Here is an 8,230-nt window from a genome sequence, read left to right on the forward strand (position 1 = left end):
GCAATGGGGATCCCTAAGGGAGTGGGTGACACACGGTGGGGAAGGGAAGTGGGGAGAGCCATGGAGGGACAGAGCTTCAGCCATCCCCCACCCTTAGGCATGAAGAGCCTGATTCTGGGGAGGAGGGAGACCCTGCAGCCGGGAAGGGGCAGCAGATGGCTGGCCATGAGCATCTGTGGCCTCAGCCTCTTCCAGCTTCCTTTGATTTGTCCTAGCTCACAGCTCCTCGCCCCCCCTGCTCCCCTCACCCCCCAGCCTCCTGCACACTCAATTTTGCATCCAAAAAACAGAAGCCCTAAATGCATCTAAGCTCTTCCTTCCTCAAATTTCTGCCTCCCCACCAGCCACCTACAAACTCTCCAGCCACGCCCACTCTCACCTCTTGCCATCAACATTTTTAAATAAACTTTCTATTTTAGAACAGTGTTAGATTTACAGAAAAGTTACAAAGATAGTATAGAGAGTTCCCATACACCCTGCACTCAGTTTTCCCTATTTTCAGGGAAGCAAGGGTGTTCCCTGCTGGCATGCCCTAGAGCCCACTCCCCTGGTCTCCGCACCCGTCACCCTTCCAGGTTATCTTCATCCTCTCATTTCTATAGGATGCAGACAGACATCTGTCCTCTGTCTCCTCCTCCCCGCATTTTCTCTGGCACTGCTCTGGCCAAGGTCACCAGTAACCCCTAACTTGCCAAACTCAGTGGACCCATAGTTCTCAGTTGCCCTGACTGGTGGGAGTGGGTGGCCACTGGTCACTGTCCTCTGAGAACCTGCCTCCTTTCAGCTGCTGTTGCCCCTGAAGCCCACACACTCAGCCTTGGTGGGTGGGCGGCTGGTGGGTTCCTCCTACCAGGACTTCGTGTCTGCCACCCCCAAACCGATCACCCTTCAAGTCGCTGACAGGTCGGTCTCTCCCACCCCCAGAGCATGAGCTCCCCCTACACACAGCGGGAGGCTGGGCCAATGACTTCTGGATCCCCAGAGTGGAAAAGATGAGACAAGGGAGGACTGAGATCCAGAAACTGGGCCTTTGCTGTGTGACCTTGGCTGAAACACTTCCCCTCTCTGAGTTTCCTTTTGATAACCTGTTGTGAGAATAAAATGGGACTGGATGGAGGCTTAGAAGGAGAACCCCCTCCCTCCCTCCTCACAGCCCCACCCTCCTCCCTCCACCCCCACCTTCCTGTTCTGTGCTCCCCCACACCTCTCCGGGAAGGTTTTAGGGCTGAGGGGAGGCTGCAAGACTTTTTCAGCAAGAGCTGGTGGAGTCTTCTCTGGCCTCTTCCAACCTCTGCAAGATCCCACCAAGCACACACACAGATTGCCCCTTGATCATCACAAAGCTCATGGCTGTTCCCAGGTATCTGCCCCTGGCGCCAGGCCAGCCACGTTCATTCACATTAGCTCTGCTCCTGAGGAGTCTATTGCTACTGGTGTGACCTTGAGCTTGGTGCCTGACCTATCTTGAATCACTCATCTTCAACTGTAATATGGGGGTGATAGTGACGGTACCTACCTCCTAGGGTCAGTTTGAGGATTTTCAAATAGTATCTAGGAAGTGCTTAAAATGAGACCAGTACATAGTAGGTGCTGCCAATGTGTTGATTGTTATTATTATTTTACAGATGGGAAAACTGAGGCCCAGAGAGAGTCAGTGACTTGCCCGGAGACACACAGCTGGTGAGTGGCAAAGTCTGAATGGGAACCCAGGTCTGTCCCAGGTCATTTCGGTACCCCACACACCCTCCCCGCTTCCCCTTGTAGCACCCCTATTTCTGCATGCAGGGGTGAGGTGGGCTGCAGTATGATCAGAAGTTGCAGACGCTCCAGCTCTGAGGTCTGGGAGTGGAGTCCGGGGCGGGGCCCTGGGCATGAGGGGAGGAAGTGCCATGGACCTCCCTGCCAGGCCTGCTCCGCCTCCCGTTTTCTGGCAGACTTTCCACTTTCAGCTCTAAACAGGAGTATGTCATCCAAGCCAGGAAGGGTCAGACCCAGTGACTACTTCAGAGACAGACACATGACCCAAGTTAGTCCAATGGGCGTTGGCCCTCGGACTTTCGCTGGCGCCATTAAGAAAGCCTCCCTTGCCGGGCGCGGTGGCTCACGCCTGCAATCCCAGCACTTTGGGAGGCCGAGGCGAGCAGATCACGAGGTCAAGAGCTCAAGATCATCCTGGCCAACATGGTGAAACCCTGTCTCTACTAAAAATACAAAAATTAGCTGGGCGTGGTGTCGCATGCCTGTAGTCCCAGCTACTCAGGAGGCTGAGGCAGGAGAAACGCTTGAATCCGGGAGGCGGAGGTTGCAGTGAGCTGAGATCACACCACTGCACTCCAGCCGGGGCCACAGGGCGAGACGCCATCTCAAAATAAATAAATAAATAAAAAATAAAAGAAAAAAGAAAATAAAGGCTCCCTCTGTCCGCTGGGGCTGCTGAGCTGGCCAGGTATGGGCCTGGAGCTGCTGGAGGCCATCCTTGCCAATAGTGGGGAGAGCCTTCTGAGAATGAAGCCAGCATTGAGGACAGCAGAGCCGAGAGGTGGAGAGCACGAGAGAGGGTCCCGGTAGCCGCCATGGGTACCTGGATCTGGCCAGGTCTGAAGCCATTCACTTTTTCAGTTCAATTATCCCCGTTTTTGCTTAAACTAGCTTGAATTGCAGCTGAGAGACCTACCTAATCTGCCTTGTACCCAAGTAGTGGTCATTTTGTCAGTGGCAAGAAACTTGGGTGAAATCTCAATTGATCTTCCAGTACTCCAAAAACCTGAGCGAAGGGCCCAGGCTGGTCCTGGGGTCCTCACTGGCTCAGAAGTGGCTCCCCCCGCACAATCTCCCAAGTGGCTGGTGCTGGTGTCCTGAGTTCCCCCAGGCTGTCAGTCAGCGAGCTTGTTCTTGTTCCACCATGACCCCCGGAACCCTGGTCCCCTCCCCTCCTTCCTTTAAGGCCTCCGTTGGGAGGGGTTCTTCTTCCAGTCTCAGGGTCAGCTTTGGATTTAGGCAGTCTCAAGTTCAAAGGGCGACCTGTGGCCAGCCCTTTAGCCCAGGGCGTCAGCTCCCTTCTTGTGGCAGGGCCATGTGGAGAGTCTGAGGATGGTGTGTGTACCTTATGTGTGTACCAAGGCCATGTGGGGCCCTGCACTGAGGAGGCAGTGGCAGAATCATGAGTGCCTGCCTCTGTACTCTGGCAAAACAGTCCCTCGCCCTCCATCGCCTCTCTCCCTGTGGATCCAAATGAGCTCAAGCCATTCTGAGCTGGGAAAAACCCCTCCCTTGCCTGCTGCCTCTCCAGTTACCCACTCAGCCCCCTGCCATGGGCTCTGCCCCCTCCAAGGGTGCTAATGGCCTCTCCTGCCTGGCACGAGGACATTTACTTCCCAGTCCCCATGGCCTCCGCCCACACAGCCTTGCACCCCAGCTTCGGAACACTGTGATCTTTGCAGCTTGTGGTTGCTATTATTATTATTTTTTTGAGACGGAGTCTCATTCTGTCACCCAGGCTGGAGTGCAGTGGCGCAATCTCAGCGCACCACAACCTCCACCTCCTGGGTTCAAGCAATTCTCCTGCCACAGCCTCCTGAGTAGCTGGGATTACAGGCGCCCGCCACCACGCCTGGCTAATTTTTATATTTTTAGTAGAGACGAGGTTTCACCATGTTGGCCAGGCTGGTCTTGAACTCCTGACCTCAGGTGATCCACCCATCTCGGCCTTCCAAAGTGCTGGGATTACAGGTGTAAGCCACTGTGCCCAGCTGCTATTATTTGACAGATGGGGAAACCAAGGCTCAAAGAAGGGTAGTGTCTTGCCCGGAGGCACACAGCTGGTGGAGCGGCAAAGTCTGGATGGGAGCCCAGGTGATGGGGGACGCACGAGAGGAGCTGGGGAGTGCTGGTGGGTCAGTGGGGAACACTTTGGCCTTTGATCCTTGGAGCGGCAGTCCAGGCCATTCCATCTGGGTGACTCTGTATAAGTCACTGTTCCTCTCTGAGCCTCAGGACCCTCATCTGAAACATGCCTTTAATAATGTGTTCTCAAAGGTGTTATGATGATTCAATGACATGTGATTGCATCACGTTTCCGGCCTACGGAGTGAGGGTGGCTGTTTCAAGGAGGTGCCTGGCACCTGCTCCTGCCCCACTCTAGGCTAGCTCCAGCTCCATGGTTCTGCATTTGCCCCTGCCTTTCACCCCACTCTCTCCTTACAGCCCCCTCCCAACTTCTCCCATCTTCTCCCACCATCCTCCAGCAGATGCCTCCCAGGCCCCTCCCGCCACCCACACCCTGGCCTCTCAGCTGAGCTTGGTGGTCATCTTGGCCCACCACAGCCAAACCTCTTAAAAGAGCTGTCTGCACTCTCTCCTTCCACATCCTCCCCACCCTCCCGCCTTGTTCCTCTTTAACCTTGGCAGCCGCCCCAGCTCGGCTAAACTGATCTGGCAAATGTCACCTTGTTGTGAAATGCCACGAGGGACTCCTCGGCCTTATCTGCCTGGTTGACATTGTCGGCAGCTTCTTGACACGCTCTTGCCCTGTCCAGACTTCCTTGCCCCTTCCCTGGAGGTTGTTGTCCTCCTGCCCTGGCCGTCCTGTTCCTGCTCAGTGCTGTGATGCTGGTGTTCCGGCGTCTCACCTCCTCACTATGCTGGGCCCTGGCCGTCCTCATGCTGGATTTGGCTCACATTTGTTATTTTTCTAATAGGATTAAAAAAAAAATCTAATGTAGTTGCCAATATTCAAACACCAGATCTCACATACAAATCTGAACCTCTGGACGCTGTCGATAAACTGGCAGATCTGGCTGTGCTGCTCGGCATTCCCAGACGGGCTCCCGGCTACAGTTACCATCCGTCCCTGTGCCCTTCTCGCTTGTATCCATGGGAACCGAGGATGGACTGAGAGGGCTTCACAGTTCAAGAGAAGTGGGAGAGAGCACATTTCCTTGTGGAAGTGAAAGCTACTCTGTGGTTAACACGCCAAGGATGTCCAGGTTGAAAGAAAACCACATCCCATCTGCTTGACCCCTGATGCTCCCTGCGTGGGCCCTGCTCCTGGCTCTCCCTAGGCCTCAGTGACCAGCATTTATGTTGACTGCCCTGAGCCTGTCTCAAATTCATTCCCGAATTGAAGTGGAGGTGAATCCAGACTTGAATCTTCAGCTGTTTCCTGAATGTGTCTCCTAAATGTCCCACAGGCGCCTCGTGATCATTCGACAAACACTTACTGGGCATCCACTATATGCCAGGCACTGACATAAAGTCACTCCTGCAAGGCATCATGAAAATAACACGAGCCTGGGTGCGGTGGCTCATGCCTGTAATCCCAGCACTTTGGGAGGCCGAGGCAGGCAGAAAAAAAAAAAAAAAACACGAAAATCACACACGAAGCTTTGCACTCATTCTCCAGGATTCCAAGAGAGAACACAGCAGAGACCCTTCTTGTCTCTCTCTCCTTTTAAAAAAAAAAAAGAGACAGGGTTTCGCTTTGTTGCTCAGGCTGGAGGGCAGCTTACTGCTGCCTCAACTTCCTGGGCTCAAGTGATCCTCCCACCTCAGCCTCCCAAGTAGCTGGGACCACAAGAATGCACCACTAGGCCCAGCTGAATTTTTTTTTTTTTTTTTTTTTTGAGACAGTCTTGCTTTGTTGCCCGGGCTGGAGTGTAGTGGCGCAGTCTTGGCTCACTGCAACCTCTGTCTCCTGGGTTCCAGGGATTCTCCTGCCTCAGCCTTCTGAGTGGCTGGGATTACAGGCATGCACCACCACACCCGGCTAATTTTTGTATTTTTAGTAGAGACGGGGTTTCACCACGTTGGCCAGGCTGGTCTCAAACTACTGACCTCAGGTGATCTGCTCACCTCGGCCTCCCAAAGTGCCAGGATTACAGGTGTGAGCCACCACACCTGGCCATATATATATATATATATATATATATATTTTTTTTTTTTTTTTTTTTTTTTTTTTTTTGAGACAGAGTCTCACTCTGTTCCCCAGGCTGGAGTGCAGTGGCACGATCTCAAGCTCACTGTAACCTCAGCCTCCTGGGTTTAAGTGATTCTTCTGCCTCAGCCTCCCGAGTAGCTGAGATTACAGGCGTGTGCCACCATGCCTGGCTAATTTTTGTATTTTTAGTAGAGACAGGGCTTTATCGTGTTGGCCAGGCTGGTCTGGAACTCCTGACCTCAGGCGATCTGTCTGCCTTGACCTCCCAAAGTGCCGGGATTACAGGCGTGAACCAACACGCCCAGCCCTGGCCTCTAATGTTTTAATATTTTGTAGAAACTGGGTCTCAACAGGCCGGGCGCAGCGGTTCACACCTGTAATCCCAGCACTTTGGGAGGCTGAGGCGGGCGGATCATGAGGTCAGGAGATCGAGACCATCCTGGCTAACATGGTGAAACCTTGTCTCTACTAACATACAAAAAAATTAGCTGGGCGTGGTGGCGCAAGCCTGTAGTCCCAGCTACTTGGGAGGCTGAGGCAGGGGAATCGCTTGAACCTGGGAGGTGGAGGTTGCAGTGAGCCGAGATTGCACCACTGCACTCCAGCCTGGGCGACAGAGCAAGACTCCATCTCAAAAAAACAAAAAACAAAACAAAACAGGGTCTCACCATGTTGCCCAGGCTGGTCCTGAACTCCTAAGCTGGAGCCCTTCTCCAGCCTCAGCCTTCCAAAGTGCTGGGATTAGAGGTGTGAGTCACCGTGCCCAGCCCTTCTCGTCTCTTAAAGGGGACCGGGCCAAGGGCCTGTTGAGAAGACTAACAGATGTGTTGCAGGTCCTCATGCCAGGGACCACTGAAGGATGGGCAGCCATGGCACACTGAGCTGTCCTGGCCTACTTAAGGCTTCTCTTCAGTCTTTCCAGTCCAGGCTTGGGACAGGAGAGATGACAGTCCCTCTAGGGTGGTGCGGGCATCAGTGGGAGGCAGGAAGCCCCAGAGTGACGGCGCCACCACCAAGGTCTACAGTCCTCCAGGTACCGGGCAGAAGTCAGCTTCCCAGAGAGATGCTCGCTGGCAAATGGTACTCAGTGCCAGCCAGTCCTGGGACAGCGCACCCAGCTTCAGGCCTGGATTCTAGTCTGGCTCATGGCTCAATGACAGCGTGACCTTGGTCAAGTCTCCCAATCTTTCTGTGCCTCATCTAGAAAATAAGTGGGCCAGGCATGGTGGCTCACACCTGTAATGCCAGCACTTTGGGGCTAAGGAGGAAGAATTGCTTGAGCCCAGGAGTTTGAAACCAGCCCGGGCAACCTAGGGAGATCCTGTCTCTTAAAAACAAAAAAAATTAAAGTTAAAAAAGAAAAAATGAAATAAGTGATTGCAGACAATGGCTCAAGGTTGCTAGGAGGTTCGCGGGAGACAGCGTGAGCATGTCTGGTATAGGCCAGATGCCTGGCAACGCTCCTGTCCTTCTCTCCATCCCTCATCCCCCGGACCTGCCACTGGGTCCCATCTCTGCCATATTACTCTCTGCCCCTCCCTTGCCTGGCCCCCGCCCCTAGGCCCTGCTGCAACTCCTCCTCCCAGCCTCCCTCCTGCACTCCCTCAGTGTTCTGGGCCTCTTTTCTGCAATACAACACAAACCTATTTCAAACTCTGCTGTGCCCTGCCCTGCTCTAACCTCAAGAGACAGCCCCAGCTCTACTGCCTGGCACTCGTGGCCTCCCAGGACCTAAGGGCTACCCTCTCCAGCCCCGCCTTCTTCTGTTTGGACGGCAGCTGGCCCCTCCAGGCCTTTGCTGTGGCCATTGCTGTTTTCCACACCGTATCTCTGCAGATCCACCCCCAACTACAACTACCCTTTTTTTTTTTTTTTTTTTTTGAAGCAGGGTCTCGCTCTGCCACCCAGGCTCGAGCGCAGTGGTGTGATCTCAGCTCACTGCAACCTCCACTTCCCAAGTTCAAGTGATTTTCCCGCCTTAGCCTCCTGAGTAGCTGGGATTACAGGCATGCCCTACCACACTCAGCTAATTTTTGTATTTTTACTAGAGACGTTGTTTCACCATGTTGGCCAGGCTGGTCTCGAACTCCTGACCTCAAGCGATCTGCCCGCCTTGGCCTTCCAAAGTGCTGGGATCACAGGCATGAGCCACCATGCTAACTACCCTTCCTAACTACCCTTCTCTAACCTCCAAGCCAGGCCAGACCAGTGGCTCCCCTCATGTCTGTGGGCACCGGGCCTGGCACATGGGGTCTCGCCTGTACCTCCTCCACTAACCATGAGCCCGCCATGTCT

The 8,230-nt window shown here is 53.9% G+C and overlaps 1 long non-coding RNA gene across 2 annotated transcripts; it reads left to right on the forward strand.

Moving 5' to 3' along the window:
* Nucleotides 1-1,193: 1,193 nt before the first annotated feature.
* LOC109026907 (uncharacterized) lies at nt 1,194-2,355 on the forward strand. Of its 2 annotated transcripts, none has more exons than XR_002005959.3 (3): nt 1,194-1,360; nt 1,626-1,680; nt 1,935-2,355. It is a non-coding gene; the product is annotated as an uncharacterized lncRNA (long non-coding RNA). The 2 variants fall into 2 exon arrangements; XR_008679624.2 differs by having other exon boundaries at nt 1,950-2,355.
* The last annotated feature ends 5,875 nt before the right edge of the window (nt 2,356-8,230 follow it).

The sequence above is a fragment of the Gorilla gorilla genome, chromosome 4 (assembly GCF_029281585.2).
Source record: "Gorilla gorilla gorilla isolate KB3781 chromosome 4, NHGRI_mGorGor1-v2.1_pri, whole genome shotgun sequence".
Taxonomy (NCBI): domain Eukaryota; kingdom Metazoa; phylum Chordata; class Mammalia; order Primates; family Hominidae; genus Gorilla; species Gorilla gorilla.